This window comes from Acinonyx jubatus, chromosome D3 (genome assembly GCF_027475565.1).
Source record: "Acinonyx jubatus isolate Ajub_Pintada_27869175 chromosome D3, VMU_Ajub_asm_v1.0, whole genome shotgun sequence".
NCBI classification, from domain to species: Eukaryota; Metazoa; Chordata; class Mammalia; order Carnivora; family Felidae; genus Acinonyx; species Acinonyx jubatus.
Window position 1 is genome coordinate 91850104 of NC_069392.1, and position 18403 is coordinate 91868506.

The window sequence follows — 18403 nt, forward strand, 5'->3', positions numbered from 1 at the left end:
GCCTCACTCTTTTCTTTACGTTTATTTGTTTATTTGGGGGGGGGGGTGCGGAGGGAGACAGAGGATCCCAAGCAGGCCTCAAGCTGCCAGCGCAGAGCCCGACGCAGGGCTCGATCTCACCAACCGGGAGATCCCGACCTGATCTGGAATCAGGAGGTGGACGCTCAACTGACCAAGCCCCCCAGACGCCCCTGTATGTGTCACGTTCGGAAGAACGGTTTTCCCTTGTCCAGTTCTAAACGTACTCGTCCCTAACACAGACCCCGGATCACGAGCCCAATCTGCGGTCGTGTGTGTGAACCGCATCGCGTTCGTGGTTCTTCCTGCCAGGAGACATGACGTCAAGTATAAGATGACCAGACGCTCACTTGTGTCCAAGGGGAGGGCGGGTCTCGCCCTCGTGCCTCCACCGCCGCCGGGTCGCCAGCGTCCCAGCCGTTCGTGAGGTGCCACCGGAGCCCGAGTTACGCGCCGCTTTTTTCACTCGGCACACACACAGGACGCCGCGGGGAGAAGAGCAAAGACGACCGGTGTCGCCGGAGATGCGCGGCTGTGCGGGGCTCCCGTGAGCCCCCTGCCGGCCCGGCGCTCGGTGTCCTGACCTTGCCACGAGGACGACTGCCATTTTCTGCCCCGTGTGACCTTCTAACGGTCGCGTTCTCGCTGGGCCCTTGTGTCTGTGACCGGCGGGTCGCAGCCGAGCGGCTCCTTCCACAGGGTGCCCAGCACGGGAGTTACTGGCAGTAACGACTGTAATTATCAGGGCCTTTTGTATCATTTTCCGTTCTTCGTTCTCCCCGAGTCGGGGAGGGGCGCCGAGGAGGGAGGAGGACGTGATCTGGAGGAAGCCCCAGTCACCTCTGGAAGGAGGGGGCGGCGATCGAGCCCTTCCCTCCTCGCTGCCCCTCCTGGAGCCCGGCCCGGGCTGCACAGACCGCCCCTGCTGCCTGTCAGCCCCACCCGCCAGGGGCACCCTGGTCCACACACGCTCCTCTGGAAGAGGTGCGTTTTCCAGACCATCTGTGGTTTGTCTCTGAAGGTCCTGAGCCGTGAATGTTGTCACCGGCACTCCTTCCCTGCTCACTCCACCCAGTCCCCGTGCGGCGGCCCTGGGGTCCCGTCTCTACAGCACCGGGAAGGCCCAGATTCCGCCATTAGAGAGTCATCCCTGCGGTGTGAATTCCTGCAGTGTGAATAAAGCTGTGTCCACCATCTAAAGGTGACGCCCTGTGGTTGGAGGATGCAGTGGCCCCGGGCTGAGGGTCTCCACGTTTGCCTGGGAAGCAGCAGGAGCCCTGAATCTTGAAGGGAGAAGGGTGCCGGGACCACCCGAAAACATTAGCTGAGACCGACAAAGCCACTGCCCCCTGCCAGCTCCCTGAGCTGGCGTCCCCGGCGCGGCCCTCTGGGGACCCCCAGGCCCAGCCTCCTTCCGCACCTCCGTGTGTGGCAGGCCGTGGCTGGACACCCCAGGCTGCACGGCAAAGCCACGGGGCACAGAGTTTCTTTGTGATTTGGGGAGACCCCTCCCTTCTCCTCCAACGGAGCAATGATTCCCTTCTACGGTGCAGTCAGCAACGGGGCGCAACACAGACCAAGTGCCACCTCTGTGCGGGGCATGTTCTAGAAGCTTGGCGTAACGGCGGACAAGACTTCCTCCGGAGGAAAAGAGCCATTAACCTCCGTGCCCCGTGGAAGGGCCCACGCGCAGTCCGGCAGGGCGGGCGAGCCGTGCGGAAGAGGAGTGCCAGCGGGGAGCAGAGCGGGGGTCAGGGAGACCTCGCGGGAAAGTGCTGGTCGAGCCAACACACAAAGGGGTGACATTGTCCCGAGCAAGAGTGCCCCATGGGGGCGACCACCAGCGCAGAGATCCTAGGCCAGGCACACCGGGCGCTCGCGAGAGGCCGGGAGGGACGAGGGGGCAGCGGGCAGGGGCAGAGTTTCTTTCCCATGAGGGCTAGGCCGGTGTTTCTGACCCTCACGTGGCCAGGCCCTGGGCCCGGGCAGACGCCATCACAGTGGACACGGCCGTCCTAGGCTTCCAGGTGGCCCAGCCTCTCAGAAGCTGCCCTGGACACCCGGATGCCAGGATGTAAGGAGCCCGCCGTGGGGAGGCCGCGTGCGGATGTCCCCGCAGATCCCCGGGCGTGTGAGGGGGAGAGGACAGACAGACAGACAGACGGCCGAAGAGATGCAGAGAGCCGCCCCCTCCCCCCCCCCCCCCCCCCACTCAGGGCAGCCGGGACCAGATGTCCCCCGTGGCGTCGAGCCCCGTCATCAGGCAGCTGCGTTACAAAACTAATAATCCACGAAACAAAGAGTTACAGCGAAATAAGAAGAATCCGGGTCATACCAGCCAGGTTAGTTTGGGCGAGGAAAGGGGTGGGATCCGGGGCCCAGGCGGGTGCCGCTGGGAGAGGAGACACGGTGGGGGCGGCCCCACGTTCGGCTGTGCCCCGCTTCCTCCTGTCGCCCTCCCGGCTGCCCGGCCAGACTTGCGTCCTGATGGAGCCCTCTGCTGCCCCTCCTGCTGCCCTCACTTCTCTCGGCGTAAGTGTGGTGCACGTCTCGCCCCGCTTGGCACTGTGTCCCCGGGGACTCAGCTGACGGCACGCTAACGTCCCCATCTGTAAGATAAGGGGCTGTCCTCCCCAGAGCTGATGCACTCGTGGCATCCGTGACGGGCGGTGTGCGTGTCCCCAGAGTTCCTGCACTGGAGCCTCAACCCCCAGAGCGCCGACGTGGGGAGGTGGGCCTTTGGGAGCCGGTTAGGGGAGCCCATGCGGACAGAGGGGGCCCTGTCGCTGTCGGCAGCCGCTGCGTGGGGAGGACAGAAGGTGGGTCTGAAAGCCCGCGGCGTGCCCGAGGCCGCCACGCTGGCGCCGAGCTGAACCTCCCGCCCCAGCACTGAGAAGAGAATGCGCCCGGCCGAGCCCTGGGGCTCGTCCCCCCGGACGGAGCAGAGACGGCACCTCCGGGCTCCGCTGCTGCCCCGCGTCTCCTGCATCTCAGCGGCCACGGTCCTCCTCGGGGGGGGGGGGGGGGGGGGGCTGCCGGCGGGTGGAGCAATGCCGGCGCGGGCGCCCCCTTCCAGCGCGAGGACAGAAGATGGGGGTGTCCCCGTGTCGAGCGGAAAGAGGCGGGAATTCAAACACTCCTTGAGGAAGGGGACCAGGGTCGGGGGTGTGTGTGGAGTGCGTGTGGTGTGGGTCGAGCGTGCTGCGTGTGTGTGCGTGTGTGTCCTGCGTGCTGTGTGTCGAGGGTGCATGGTGAGTGTGCAATGTGCTGCCCGGGTCGCGTCCGTCTGCGCTCCGTATCTGCGGCCCTGCTGTTTCTTTTCCGTGGCCCCGTGTGTTCTGTGGGCGCAGCCAGCCGTGCCTCTGGGGTCCGTCCTCCGTGCTCCCCGCCGCCAGGCACCATTCCATCCACGGGTGGAGCCCGGCGCCTGTAAGTCCTCGCCCGCTGAGGGCGGCTGGGCCCCCGGGGGGCCGCCGCGAAGGGTGCCCGCGTGAGTGTTCATCGCGGGGAGCACGGGGTTCCTGTCCGTGGGGCGGGGGCCTGAGGCAGCGGCCGCGGGCCGTAGGCAAGAGCGCGCTCCGTTTGCCGAGCGCCCCAAGTCCTCCGGGGAGTCACTTGCTCGCTCTCAGCACCCCTCCAGCAGCCCGTGAGCGATCCTCGGCAGGCCGGCCATCCTGGTCGCCGCGCGCTGCCGTGGCACCGTGGTTTGCACTCGCCGTGCCCGGTGGCTGCGGGTGGCGAGCACTTCTCACGCCCGGCCGCCATCGGTGCACTCTCTTTGGTGACACGACTCTTTGTGCCTTGGCCTGTTTTCTACCAGGATTGTTTTTGTCTTGTTTTAACTATCAGGTTTCAGGGGTCTTTATAATGCATGTCGTCTGTCAGATGGTGGTTTGCAAATATTTTCTCCCAGTCTGTGGCTTGTCTTCTTAGCCTCTCGACAGATCTTTAGGAGAGAAAAACTCGAATTTTGGTGAGACACAATTTGTCAGTTTTTCCCTTGACGGGTCATGCGCTTGGTGTCGAGCCTGAGAGCGGTCTTCCTGGCCCTTGGCCCCGAGGAGTCCCTTCTACGTTTTGTCCTGAAAGTTTTAGAGGTTTGTTTGACATTTGAGTCCATGATCCCTTTTGAGCTAACTTTCTGCATAAGGTGTGAACCTGGGGTTCATGTCCCCTCACACACCCGATTGCTCCGTCCGTTTCGGGATGGTGTGGGTCTGTTTCTGGGTTCTGTCTTCCTTCCCGGGATCTGCAGGTCGAGCCCCCCGCTGGCCCCCGCTGCCAGTGCTGCTGTAAGTCTCGGAATCCCCTCGAGTAATTTCTCCCACTGCATCTTTTCCAAAATCGCTGTAGCTGCCCAGGCCCCGTGTCTTCCCACGTAGACTGTACCATAAAGTTGTCTACGCCCCCAGGGAGCCGCGCGGGGTGCCGATGGGAATCGCGCTAAGCCCGTAGATCGACTTGGGAAGAACTGGAAACTTGGAAACTGTGTTGGGGGTCCAGAGCGGCGCGTATTCGCTGCATGTCCTGGGCTCCTCCTGCCCACTATTAAGGCAAAACCCTTCTGGGGACACTGCCCGCTGCCCTGTGAACTGCGTGGCTTTCCACCCTGGGGTCTTATGTGAGGGCCAGTGCTGCCCCTGTCGGATCCTCCAGGGCAGCTCTTTGCCCTGAGGGGCCTCACCCCTGCAGGGGTCCAGGCTCTCACCTGGGCTCCCAGCTCCGCTTCCTCAGGCCGGCTGGGTCCCCACCTCATTGCCTGGGGTTGAATGTGTGACTGGTTTCCTATACTTCCCCCCCTTTTTCCTTGTTTGGTGAGAGGGGGACTCTGGTTCCTGTTACTCTGCCTTGGCTGAGCACGGGAGTCCTGGTGCCTGACTGCTCACAGCTTCTCTGGCAGGGGAGCAGTCGGGGCAGGAACCCAGCTTCCATTTTCGCTGCATTTTGTACCCATAACAATGATGCCATTCACATGAAACCTGCGCTGCTCGCCAAGAGAGTGACTTGTGATCACGAGATATGCCTTGGGGCCCCGCTTAATTTTAATCGGAAGGGAAAGCGTCAAACCGAGGCTGAAAAGCAACTCCAGCTGCCAAGAATGCTTTTTACCTGGAGGAGGAACAAACAGAACCCAGGGAAGCGACAGAGAAGCAGAAGTGTGTCTGTGTTCAGGTGGGTGGGGACACCTCCCACGTGGCCGTGGTGTCGTGTGGTCACTGTGACGGGTTGTCCAGGCTGAGCTCAGCCCGCTACCTTCCGCCCCCCTGCACGACGCCGTCCTCACCTGGAACCGGCACGGAGACCTGGCCAGGCTCACGCCGTGGCCTCGCCAAGGTCGGGCTGCCTCTCAAGGACGCCACTCTCCGTCTCGCCCCGAGTGACACACACCCAGAAACCCACAGGGAACCATCGGCACACCTAGCTCTATGCCCCGAAAATGAAGATGGCTGAATTTTTGTGAATTCTGTTTTCATGGACTAAACCTGAAGACATTCTAACCAAGTCTACCTTAATTTGGAAAATAAAATGATTGGACATGATGACGTTTCACTGATTCAGGTTCACTTTTCAACTTTTAGAGAGAAAGGAGTTTGCCAAACAATTGAATCCCTCAAAACAAGTTGTAAGTGCTAGTCTTACAGAGCAGTTTTAAGGACTTTAGGAACACTCATTGTTTGCGTGCAAATAAAGCTACTAATTATGAGACTTCTTTCCTATTCACTGAAGTGGGCCCAGCAGGACTTCAACTTGAAAATATACTATTAGCAATTAGTCCCTGTAACTACATATACTTGAGAGGAATAAAGACTTTTTTTAAAAGTATGCCCCCTAACCCAAAATTTTCACCAATTTAGACGTCACTTAATCTAGGTAATAATTGCACACGGCTCCTGTACATAATTCAACTGCAGTTTTCCAAGTGTTTTTCAACTGTGTTGTTCCTCGTTTGACCTCAAAGCCATCCTGTGAGGAAGACAAGGCAAATCAAAATCCCCATCTATAGAGGCAGTAACGGAGGTGGGGTGGGGGCATCGCAGCGACTTGTAGGGTCACAGGGCTTTCTCATTTTGTGCTCATGCTTTGACGAGAGATAACCTGACATTCATTCAGTGATTCATCCACCCATCCATCCATCCACCTATCCATCCATCCATCATCCTTCCATCACCCATCCATCATCCATTCACCCATACGTTTATCTATCCAACCACCCATCCACCCATCCATGCATCCATTCATATATCCACCCACCTACTCACCCATCCATCCATTTATCCATCCATCATCCATCCATCCTTCCACCCACCCACCCACCCACCCATTTATCCATTTTTCCACCCATTCACCCATCCATCCATTTATCTATCCACCCACCCACCCATTCATCCATTTATCTGTCCACTTATCCATCCATCCACCCACCTATCCATCCATGTATCCATCCACCCTCCACCCACCCATCCATTTATCTATCCATTTATCCATCCATCCACCCACCTATCCATCCATCTATCCATCCATCCATCCATCCATCCATCCATCCATTTATCTATCCACTTATCTATCCATCCATCCATCTATCCATCCACCCACCCATTCATCCATCCATTTATCTATCCACTTATCCATCCATCTATCCATCCATCCATCCACCCACCCACCCATCCATCCATCCATCCACTTATCCATCCATCCATCCATCTATCCATCCATCCATTTATCTATCCACTTATCCATCCATCTATCCATCCATCCATCTATCCATCCACCCTCCACCCACCCATCCATCCATTTATCTATCCACTTATCCATCAATCCACCCACCTATCCATCCATCTATCCATCCATCCATCCATCCATCCATTTATCTATCCACTTATCCATCCATCTATCCATCCATCCATCTATCCATCCACCCTCCACCCACCCATCTATCCATTTATCTATCCACTTATCCATCCATCCATCCATCCATCATCCATCCGTCCACTCATCCATCCATTTATCCACTCATCCACCCATTCATTCCCTCACCCACTCATCCATCCATGTATCTATCCATTTATCCATTCTTCTATCCATCCATCCATCATCCATCCATCCATCCACCCACCCATCCATCCATTTATCCACTCATCCATCCATCCACTCATCATGCATCCACCCCTTCACCCATCCCTGCCTCCATCCATTCCCACTGAATTAACATATTTTGCACATTTCCTCACTTACATCCCACCACACAGCTGATGTTGGGAGTCTGTCATCATTGTACAGCAGCGTGTGCCAGCCGAGCAAGGGTCACTGGCTCACAGTGTCGGCAGGCAGGCCCTGAGAGCAGCTCCACCGATGTAATTAATTCAGGCTGTGACTAAGGCACAGTCAGTGCATGGAGACAGCACTGACCATCTGGCATAGGAGCTGAGTAGTGGAGGGGGAGGGACCCAGGACAGCCTGGGGTGACAGATCTGGGTTCAGCTGTCTCAGGAACCCTGCCTTCCTTTCCCTGTCCCTGTAGGCTGCCCGCAGCCCTAGCCACAGGGGCCCCTAAGGTTTGCTCTGCCCCCTCCGTGCCTCACCCCCTCTCGGGCTCCATGACTGTTCTCTGCTGGGAGTCCGGGGCCCCTCCTTCTGCCCATCCAGTGGCACCTAGGTTTAGGTTTCCTTGTGTCTTTTGGTTGTAGTTTCCAGGCAGATATGAATCTCAGCCGAGGGCCGCTGGTCCTGCAAGTCTGGCTCTTCCTGCCCCTCGTGTCCTCTCGTCGGGCGCCCTTGGCTGGGCCGCCTTCCGCTCCTGGGTGCTGGTGACAGGTGGCCTGCTCTTCCCCTTGGCTTGGATTTCCTAGTTACTCCTGAGCCAGCTGCCCTTCCTGGGGCTTCCATGAAGCCGGAGGCCCAGATGGTGGGGCCCTCGTGGGAGGGGTGGCCTTCGGGGCAGCTCCATCACACTGCACACGGGGGCATGGGCGCCAGGCCGGGGGGGGGGGGCGCAGCATGGGAAGGGGGCCCTGAGAAGCCGCTGAGGAGAGGAAAGTCCCACAGTAGACAGTACCCCGGGCTTGGGAGCCTGAGTTACCAGCTGTGGCACTTTGTCTTCCAAGTTCTCCGTACTTCCACACTTGTCATTCACGACCCACAAACACAGAAGCTACGTTTGTGCAGGGGCCCCAAACCTGACACATGGAGGTGACGTGGGCGCCAGCCCTGTCCTGGAGTGGGGCTGGCCCTTCTGTGGGGCTTGGGCAGTCTTCTGAGTAGAGACTTGGGGAGCCGTCCTCACACCCTGCCACCTGGCCCGTATCCTGGTCACTTCGCCGCCTCCAGACCCCCGAGGCCTGTGATGCCCCGAGTCAGATCTGCCCCAAACTCGTCATCTCCCGGGGCCGGGCTTGGGGGTAGGCTGCGGGGTGCCCGGTGGGCCCCGTCCCTGACCCTCCCCGCAGCCCACACCCAGCCCCACCAGGCCCACCTCGAGAAGGCCCCTGGTAAACCGGTGCCATGCTGACACCTGTCTCACAGGCCAGGGAGTCCAGACCCTCGCTTAGTCCCCAGGCTGTGGCCGGCTGGCCCCGAGCAGCTGCAAACCCATCGGTCCCCGCGGGCTCTTCCTCCTCCTTGGGGAACCAGGTGGGAGCCCAGCCAGCCTGAGCCGGGAGGTTGGCCGCCTGCCCCCCCCCAACTTTGGGATGGGGCACGTGGAAGGACCAGCCTGATGACCAGCGCAGAGAGGGCTCTTGGGCCAGGGGGTCAGGACAAGCAGCAGTGTGGAGGACGGGCCACGTCCTGCACGGGGCAGCGGCCTGCACCTTGGCTCCTCTCCCCGTGAGGTCGCGGCCCCGTCCCCGCGGTCTCTCCTGTGAAGGGGGAGGGTGGGAGGGCGCTCTGCAAGTTGCCCTGTGACATAGTTGAGCAGGAGGCTCTAACCCTTCTGACTTCAGCCCTGCAACCTCTCCCCCTCCTGCTCACCTCCTTGTGGCTCCTGGAGAGGCAGGCCAGGCTCTGCTTCTCCCCAGTGCCCCCAGCAAAGGAGCCCGCCACCCTGCCGTGGAGGAGAGATAGAGCCTTTTCTCTCCAGCTCGTTCTCTTGTCCCCAGTCTGCTCAAGCCGTCTCCCCATATGGCAGTCTGTCTTCGCCAGGCTTCAGCCTCCCTGCCCCAGGGGCCGAGCGGGGTTAGCTTTCCGGGTGATTCACAGAGGTGGGAGCAGCCTCGCCGAGACTGCAAACCTGAACTGTGCTCGGCTCTTTCTGTGGAATGAAAAACGGCCGTGGTCTCATCTCTGAGCTGCGAAAGGCCATGCATGTCTTCGGGGTGTGGGGCTTGTAGATAGGGTAATAGGGCAGCAGGAGTGAAGGTGGCGGTCCAGGGACACGTTCCGGGAAAACCCTCCAACCTAACAGTTTTAGACTCCTTTAACCAGGAAACCCATTGACCAGACTGTTTCCCGGTTACTCCATCAACGAGACGTTTCTGGATGATGTTTTGATGTCTTGGGATGAAACCCCAGGCCACCTCTTCTGTGAGGAGGCGTGGGGTCTGCTGCCTGGAGGGCCGGAGCACTGGCCGCATGGACTGGCTGAGCGAGGGCGGTCGTGGTCCCCGCGTCACAGAGTAACACTCAACACGCCAGTTGGGGGGCCCGGGGGCACCTGGCTCCAGAGAGCTGGCCGAGGACATGCCCGGAAGAGAGGGAAGCTGAGAGTCAGGTTTGGACCCCAAAGCAAGAGGCACCCCGGCTGGGGACGACGGGCGGCCGCGGGTGGCAAGCTGAGCCAGTGTCGGAGGGCGTCCTCATCAGAAGCATCTGTGTTTGTGCGGAGAACCTCTTGGCTCCAAGAGAAAAGTCTGGTTTTGTTCAGGCTGCGGGACCCCTTCGTCAATAAAGAAATCATCGCCCGCGGCTGGGAGCCCAGCTCGCTCGCCCAAGGCCTGGAGCTGGACCAGGCTGACCACACGTGGGGGTTTAGCGGCCCCCAAGACACGACCGAGCGGACAGAACGGCCCCGCCGGGTGTCCCTGCTCAAACCTGAGTCGAGTCCCAGCTGGGGTCTGCGTGTGGGGGAGGGCCGGGGTGGGGAGGTGTCATCACAAAAGCAATGGTGCAGCGGCCCCCGGCCTGGAGAGCACCCCGAGAGGTGGGGACACGTGCCGCCGACTGGAGCCCGGCCCAGGACACTCTCTCCTGCTCACAGACGGGCGGCCAGCATGGAACAGGTGCCTGTGGGTGGGAAGTGTCAGCCGTAAGTCAGGGACAGGTGACTCGGGACACATCCTTTCTCTGCCTCGATTGGCCGAGCTTTGAAGCCCTTCCTGGAATTGTGGATATGAAGCAGTGCCGTGCTTATGGGCCGTGACAGCACAACCACTTTTCTTTCTCATATTTCAAAGCCACACCCTTTCTGTAGCCCTTTATCTTGGCCAGCTTGACCCTCTCCCGGGCTCCGCCAGCCTCGTCGCTGTCCAGCGGGCCCCACACCCACGTCCTGTGCCTCCACAGGGACGCGTTTCTGTTAGAGAGTGCTGCTTTCCCTGCCATCCAAGTGCCCCCTTCCCTCTGTGCCGTGGAAGAAAAACTCACCATTTCGGGGCCATGCGTTGCCCACAGTGACCTCCAGTGACTGCCAGTACGCAGCACGCCAGAGTTCTGTGCCAGGGACACACCTGGTGGAGACGGGGGCAGCAGCGGTCAGGGCGAAAGCCAGAGCCACCCGAAGCCGTTGGTGGAGAAAGGGGAGGCTGGGGCCAGGGCGCCGCAGGCCATGCGGCGGGAGCTGGGTGCGAGGACAGACCCCTGCCCCGCGGAGTCCTGGGCCTGGGGCTCGACAAAAGCACGTCAACAGCAAGTGCTTGGCTACCGTTGATGGCCAGGTGTTGATCGGACGGTGACGTCCTCCCCGGGACGCTCTTCCCCGGCGTGCCCTGACTAGACCCGTCAGTGCGCGCTTTGTTCCTAACAAGGGTGCGTTGTCTCCCATCTTTCGTCTCGGTGGGTGAGCGGTCTTGTTTTAGCACTAAGGCTGTGGTTTGCGGAGCAAACTCACCCTCGATTGCAGCAGAGGGCTTGGGCTGAGATACGATCTGTGTTGTGAGCCCCCTGCGGAGAGATCTCAGCCTAGCGTCAGACGTAAGCTTAGAAAATTGAAGCCCTCAGAGCCCACTGTGGAACCTGTCAACACTTTAACGAAAGCCCCCAGGAGCTCCTCACCAGCTGTGGTGACCGTAGATTTAAGGATTCAAAGACGGAAGGCTCTCCCTCTCTCGCGCTCTCGGCCGCCCCTTGACCTCATCACGAGCTGCCACGTGGGGAGTCAGGGGCCGGTTTTTTCAGGATGGCCCTCTGAGGACAGACATCCACCCACTTGGCCATAAGCTGGGGAGAGAAGGCCCGGGAAGGGTGAGCGGCGTCCGAGGTCACGCGGCCAAGACCGGAGTCTTCCGTGATGGAGCTGGGGCCTGTGGCTGTCTGCCCGAGGTGGCACCGGCGGTGCCCCCCACACCTCTGCGGCGAGCCCTGCTAGCCCCTCCCCTCGTGCGCGTCCCCAGGAAGCGCTGGCTGGTTGCACACCGCGTCCTCGTTTACTGCCTCTCCCTCGGGAATGAGGGGCCGGGAGCCGCACGCGACCGCTCGCTGCCTCGGCCGGCAGGTGCCCCGCAGACACCAGCTGAGGAACCAGGGAGTGGGTGGGGACAGGGAAGCCCCGGGCTGGGACAGCCTCCCTCCAGCAGCCCCGCCTGGGAGCCCGTCTTTGGTTTTGGCACAAGGGACGTAGACGAATCGGTGTACGTTCAGCCGAAAGGCCAGTGTCTCCGCTTCCGCATCCGTGAAAGGAGAGCTGGTCTGCGGGCTCCCTCACTGCCCTCCGCTCGGTCATTCTCAGGAGGGGCTTCCAGCCCTCGGGGTCGTCCTCTCAGGCCCGCCCCCTCAGTGCTGCCCCCTCAGGCCCCTCTGGACGAGGGCCACCCCCAGCTGCCGGAGGGGGAGGTGGGGGCGGGTTGGATCATCACCCCTCTTGCGCTCAGGCCCATCCTCGTGGCCGATGGAGCCCAAGGCCAAAGGAAACCTGCGGGGGAGGAAATGGCGGGGGTCCGCCGTTGGCTGTACTCCCTCTGGGCTTAGGAGCGAGAAGCAAGCCGACCCTCCCGGGAGCTCCAGCCTGGCCCCCGCCGGGCCCTCCATGAGCCGTGGGCAGCCCGCTCTGTGACGGGTATGATCCCGTGCGCGTCAGCCGCCAACGACCGCACCCGGCCGCAGGGCCCGGTGTCCCGCCGCCGAAGCAGGGACCCCGGGGAAGCAGTGCCGTCGCGGCCTCAGGGCAGCGGCACCCAGGCAGCCAGAGGCCGCTTGGCGCCCCGACTACAGAGCCAGCTGGAGCGCCCCCAGAAGCGTGCATGGGCGCCTGGCCAGCCCCGGCGGCCAGCTGCAGTTTCATTTAGCCAGTGGAACAGTCTGGGCTCCTGCGGGAAGATGGCTCTGCTCCAGCCTCGGAGGGTCCCTGCGTCTGGCGGCTTCTGTCCTGACTTCCCTTCCTGCAATCACAAGCCAGTCAACTCGGCTAAAACCACTAAAGAAACAGTTACTCCGAGGAGTGCACGGCCTCCCCGGCATCTGCGGAGAACGCGTTCCGGGCACCGTGCTCACTCCTGGGGAGGAACAAGGGCCTCTCAACCTCCCTCGGGGCAGCTAGGTCACGGTGGCCCCTCTGCTGTCACGGGAGCACCGACGCGGCCTCACCAAGTGGTGGCAGTTTTGTTGTGCTCGGCAGTGGTGACGACAGACCTGGGTCTTGCTGGCTTCGCCCCGGTTGGCCGCACCTGCCTTAGGAGTCACCCTTAAGGGGGCTCCTCCACGGCCCTGGTGCTGTCCACACGGACTGGCACGGCTGAGGGCCCGCTAGGGGCCCTGTGGCTCCAGGGAGTGATTATGCTTGGTACCTCGGGCGAGAGAGGACTCCAAAATGTCCTGCAAAGTGTCGCCCCGGGAATTTTCGTATGCACCATCTCCCAAACGCTGAAGCGGGATGTAGGCCTGTGTAGACGAGTGCTTTGCTGCCCACGCAGGCCCAGTAGTCCAAGCACCTGCCCGGCTCCCGGCCTCCAGACGAAGCCGGTAGCGGCTGGAAGGCATCATCCCTCCGTAAGGGGGCACACGTCCAGAGGGAAGACTGAACACACGTTTGCAAACTGCGTAACGGCCCCAGGGGGCCACACGCCCAGTCAGGACCCGGAAGCCTGAGCTGACGGACCTCGCTGACGGCTGAGGGGAAGAAGGGTTTCCCCTGACAGCAACGTGGGGATGAAAGGCACCAGGACGTAGGGCACCAGCACCCCCGCTGTGTCTGCACAAAAATGACGGTGAGACTGGGGAGGAGAGGCCCCACGCGCAGGCCCCGGGGGTCTCGGGAGGAAGAAGCAAGTTGGGACATCTTAATGAGAGCTCGGTGTGCGTGGGACCCGGGCAGAGTCCTCATGGCGGCCGACACCCGCGCAGATAGGCCACGCGGGCATGGAGATGGGACGCTGGGCACTGAGTAACCGGGGTCGTGGTACCCTCTGTGACCCTGGGGTCCTCCCTCCAGCCCGGGGGCCCCGGCAGGCGTCCCGGAGCCGAACGCCCGCCCGGACTGGGGGAAGGGCACCGTTCTCACCTGTGTTCCAGTCCTGCTCTACCGCTGCTTGTCACGTGAATGTCTTGCCTCCCCTTCCAGCACCTCCTGTTGGGACCTGCCCGAGAACTTGGGCAAATTAGTTCCAATTAGCAGGATTGCAGTCCCTGTGGCTCCCGTCTTCGCCCACACCCAGCTGCCGCTCTGGGCTGTGAAGGGCAGTAGGGAAAAGACGGCAAGAAGGAGGGCTTGCTGGAGGCCGTGTGAATGTCCTGGGGCGGCGCATCGACATCCCCACCCTGGGCGGCTTCGCCAACAGATATTCATCATCCCACACTCCGGAGGCCAGCCGTGGGGGTCAGGCGTGCACAGGGCTGTTCCTCCCGAGGCTGCAAGGGAGAGTCTGGCCCAGGCCTCGCCCCGGGTTCCAGTGCCTGAGATCTTTGGGGCGCCCCCATCTGTGTCGTCACATGGTCACCTCCCTGCGTGTGTGTCTGTCTGCGGGTTTCTCCTTTGCTCTGAGGACACCACTCATGCCGGACGGGGACCCATCTTAACTAAGCACATCTGCGACAGCCCCGTCTCCAAACAGGGGTCCGTTCGGGGGCCCTGGGGTGGGACTCCAGCACATGCATATTGGGGGAATGTGGCTGGACCCTGACAGGGGTGAGGCCGGCCTGCTGGGCTCACCAACCCCCCCCCAGCCCGGCTGACGGCCGGTCGGTCGCGCGCAGCCTCCTGGCAGGCCCTCCCACCTCTGCCTCTCTGGCAGGACTGGCCATGTGTGGCGGGTTTCGCTCCTTCTTCTCCTGCCCAGGGACCCCACCGGCCGCCAGTGCGCAAGCCAGTGCCTCCTGGGTTCGGCCCTTCCTGCCTCTCCTCCCGTTGTCTCCTTGCTGCTATCAACGGCTTCTCACAACGAGGCAGATTGAAGCCAGTTTATGCAGAAGACAGACGCGAGTTTATTGCGCAGCACGGTCGCTCTAACATCCTCGTCAGAGCTGAGGAAGGTGAGTAGGGAGGCAGGTCTTCTCCAGGAAATTACGGAAACACACGCTGGCCTGCTGCCGCCTCAGGTGCGCCCCCCCCCACCCCCCCCCACCCCCCCCCGCCTGGGGCAGGAGCGCGTGGAGGCACCGCCCGGTCACTCGCACTGGGGCGAAGGAGCGATTCTCTGCACTCGCCCCGTGACCGTGCAGCCCCCCGGCCCCGTGGGTGGGAGCCAGCCTGTCCCCGGCCGCCCGAGGCACCGCGGCTCCGCGTGCCTCGCCGGGAGATGTGGCCCAGCGCATCCAGCGTGCCGGTCCGCTCTCTCAGCCCGGCTCACCTCCCAGGCGCACGGGACAGGCTTCCCTGGAGAAGCCCAGCATCGGCATCCCGAGGCCCGAAGATAACATGACTGCTGCCCCGGGGCCGCCAGGGCTCCCGCCGCCAGGAGTCCGGCCGCCCCAGACGGCGAGGGTCCGCGGCTGCGCGTCCGGACGGTCGCATCCGCCGCGCCTGGGGCCCCCCCGCGCCGCGCTGCCCCTGCCCCAGAGCTCTCCCGGGCACCGCACCACAGATCACGCGGCTCGGAGAGCGGCGCCCGTGACTCAGTCGGGGAGGAACGTGCTCTCTGGCACTCGAGGCCGACGAGCCAGACTTGGCAACCCAGCTGGAAGCCCTGTCTGCACACGTGTGCATCCGGGCCAGGCCACTCGCGCTCCGGCTTGTGCCTGAGGGGAGCGGCCAGGGCGGGGCCGGCGAGGGGAAGGGGCCGCAGGGGTGGGAAGCCCTGACCCCCAAGGGCTCGTGGAGGTTTACCGGCAACACCCGGGAAGTGGGAGCGAGACGTGGAGATTCTGGGTGGATTTTGCCAGAAGCCGTGTAGGCTTTTGTCTTGTGAACCTGAAGTCAGTACAGCGAGTGCTAAGCCTGCCACACTGTTGGTGGGGCCGAGTGTCAGCGGGCCACACCCAGGGAGACACCTTCGGCCTGGGTGACGCGCGTGGGGGGCGGAGCCTCCTGAATCACCCAGTCTGCGCCCCGCACCTGCCCAGCCCTGGGGCACGGGCCCCGGAGCCACCCAGCCCGACCCGGGCTCCCCGTGGGGGTGCAGAGAGCACGCGGGGCGGCCAGCACTGGTCTCGGCCGTCCGTGACCAGGGCTCGACGGCCGATCAAACAGCCGGTCGGTGCTCTTGTGCGCTGACTGAATAGGCTGAATAGAACGTATATAGGCTGAACAGCTGTATGAGGAGCCGACCTGGAAAACAGATGGTAGGACAGAGGCCTGCCCCCCGCAGCACACGCCCCCGGGGGCCCCGGGCTCTGCCCCGTGTGGCCGCTGCCGTGTGCCAGGCGACCACGGTGCTCTGTGCGAGCTGGGGGTCAGGCGTCGCCCCCATCACTCATCACTACGAGGCCTGACGTCCTCAACTCTGTGCAGGTCTGCCCCTAAACAGGACGCGAGTCAGGGGTCGTTCACCCCAGGCCCCCTCTTGTCCCTGTCCGTCCGCGGCCGGCGCCCCGTTCCCATTGCCACGGACTCAGTGCCGCACCCAGACCACCCTGAACCTGTCACGCCAGGAGCCACCGCCCCTAGTCAGACACACAGGCTGACCGCGGACTTCCAGCCTCAGCCAGCGGCCAGGGGGATGTCAGGACTGTGCGGGCTGCCTGACGTCTGGCTTTGAGGTTAGCTCTGTTCCAGGGGCACCACAGAAATGCCCACACCCCGCTGGCCGCTGATTCACTTAGAGGAGTCTCCAGATTGTATTAGATTTCCTTCTGCAAACGCACGGCACGAGCTGCCTCCTGGCCTCGCGAGGGAGGCGGGCCCACCGGGTGAGGGGAGTCGCCACCATGGTCAGGATGATTGAAACCAGAGCGGGCCCGTTTCTTGCCTAGCTCCCAGTCACTGGTTTCACGTGTCTGCAGTTTGGCTCCAAGAGCCCAGCAAAGAGCCGACTGCGCCCAAAAGCAGTGCGCGGCCACATTTACCTTCTGAGCCCCTGGTGGCCGGCCGGGTGGGCCCTGAGGCACCAGACACTTGGGAAGTGACGGGTGGCCTCAGAGGCCGGCCCACAGCCGCCCGTACAAGGGCCTGACGTGTGGTGGGGCTCCGCCGAGGCGCCCCCCCCACCCCGGAACTACAGCCCCGCGGTGCTGACCCGACCCTTCGCCAGGCGCTCCGAGACACCCCCCAACTCAAGTGCCGCTTCAGCCACACCCTGCGTATCGCCCTAAACGCCGCGTAGTAGACAAAAGCCCACCTCAGAACACTCGGTGTTCACGCGGACCCTGGCTCACTCTCCTGATTTAGTCCCAGCTCCAGCCGCCAGCGCCTTGGAAGTTGCCTGAGATGGGACTGCGGCAGGGGCGGGGCCTGCCTCCCGCCCACTCCCCACCCTGCGCAAGTGTCTTTCCCTCTCCCCACCCGCTCCTCCCCCTCCTCCTCCCTCCTTCCCCTGCTTCTCTCCTCCTCCTCCTCCCTCCCCCTCCTCCTTCTTCCTTCTCCCTCCTCCCCGTGCTCCTCCCCTCCTCCTCCTCCCTCCCCCTCCTCCTTCTTTCTCCTTCTCTCTCCTCCCCCTGCTCCTCCTCTTCCCCTCCTCCCCTCCTCTTCCTTCTTCCTTCTCCCTCCTTCCCCTGCTCCTTCCCTCCCCCTCCTCCCTCTTCCTCCTCCCTCCTCCCTCTCCCTCCTCCCCCTGCTCCTCCCCTTCTCCTCCTCCCCTCCCCCTTCCTCCTCCCCGTGCTCCTCCCCTCCTCCTCCTCCCTCCCCCTCCTCCTTCTTTCTCCTTCTCTCTCCTCCCCCTGCTCCTCCTCTTCCCCTTCTCCCCTCCTCTTCCTTCTTCCTTCTCCCTCCTCCCCCTGCTCCTTCCCTCCCCCTCCTCCCTCTTCCTCCTCCCTCCTCCCCCTGCTCCTCCTCTTCCCCTCCCCCTCCTCCCTCTTCCTCCTCCCTCCTCCCTCTCCCTCCTCCCCCTGCTCCTCCCCTTCTCCTCCTCCCCTCCCCCTCCCTCCTCCCCTGCTCCTTCCCTCTCCCTCCTCCCTCCCCCTCCTCCTTCTCCCTCCTCCCCGTGCTCCTCCCCTTCTCCTCCTCCCTCCCCCTCCTGCTTCTTCCTTCTCTCTCCTCCCCCTGCTCCTCCTCTTCCCCTCCTCCCCTCCTCTTCCTTCTTCCCTCCCCCTCCTCCCTCTTCCTCCTCCCTCCTCCCCCTGCTCCTCCTCTTCCCCTCCCCCTCCTCCCTCTTCCTCCTCCCTCCTCCCCCTGCTCCTCCCCTTCTCCTCCTCCCTCCCCCATTCCTTCTTCCTTCTTCCTATTCATCCTGCTCCTTCCTCCCCCTCTTCCCTCTTCCTTCTTCCTCCTCCCCTGCTCCTCCTCTCCCCTTTCCTCTCCTCCCCCTCTTCATTCTTCCTTCTCCCTACTCCCCCTGCTCCTCCCTCCTCCCCTGTTCCTCCCCTCCCCCTCCTCCTTCTCCCTCCTCCTTCTCTTCCCACCTCTCCCTCTCCCCTCTCCCCTTCTCCCCATCTTTCTCCTCCCCCTCCCTTCCCCCTCCTCCACCCCTTCTCACTCCTCCTCTTCCTTTATTGCTGCAAAGCCATATTGCTTCAGCGGCTTAGGAGAGACCTTGTGGCTGCAGGAGAGGCTCAGGCAGGGGCCCCAAGATCCTGGGCTGGGACAGCTCCTGGGCGGCCTGAGCTACTCGCCCAGCTGTCACCGGAGCGTGGCCAGGGGTCTCGATCTCCTCGAGTCTCCCGTCCTGGCTCCAGAGTGGTTGCAGGAAGTCACAGAGACGAGGTCAAGGTG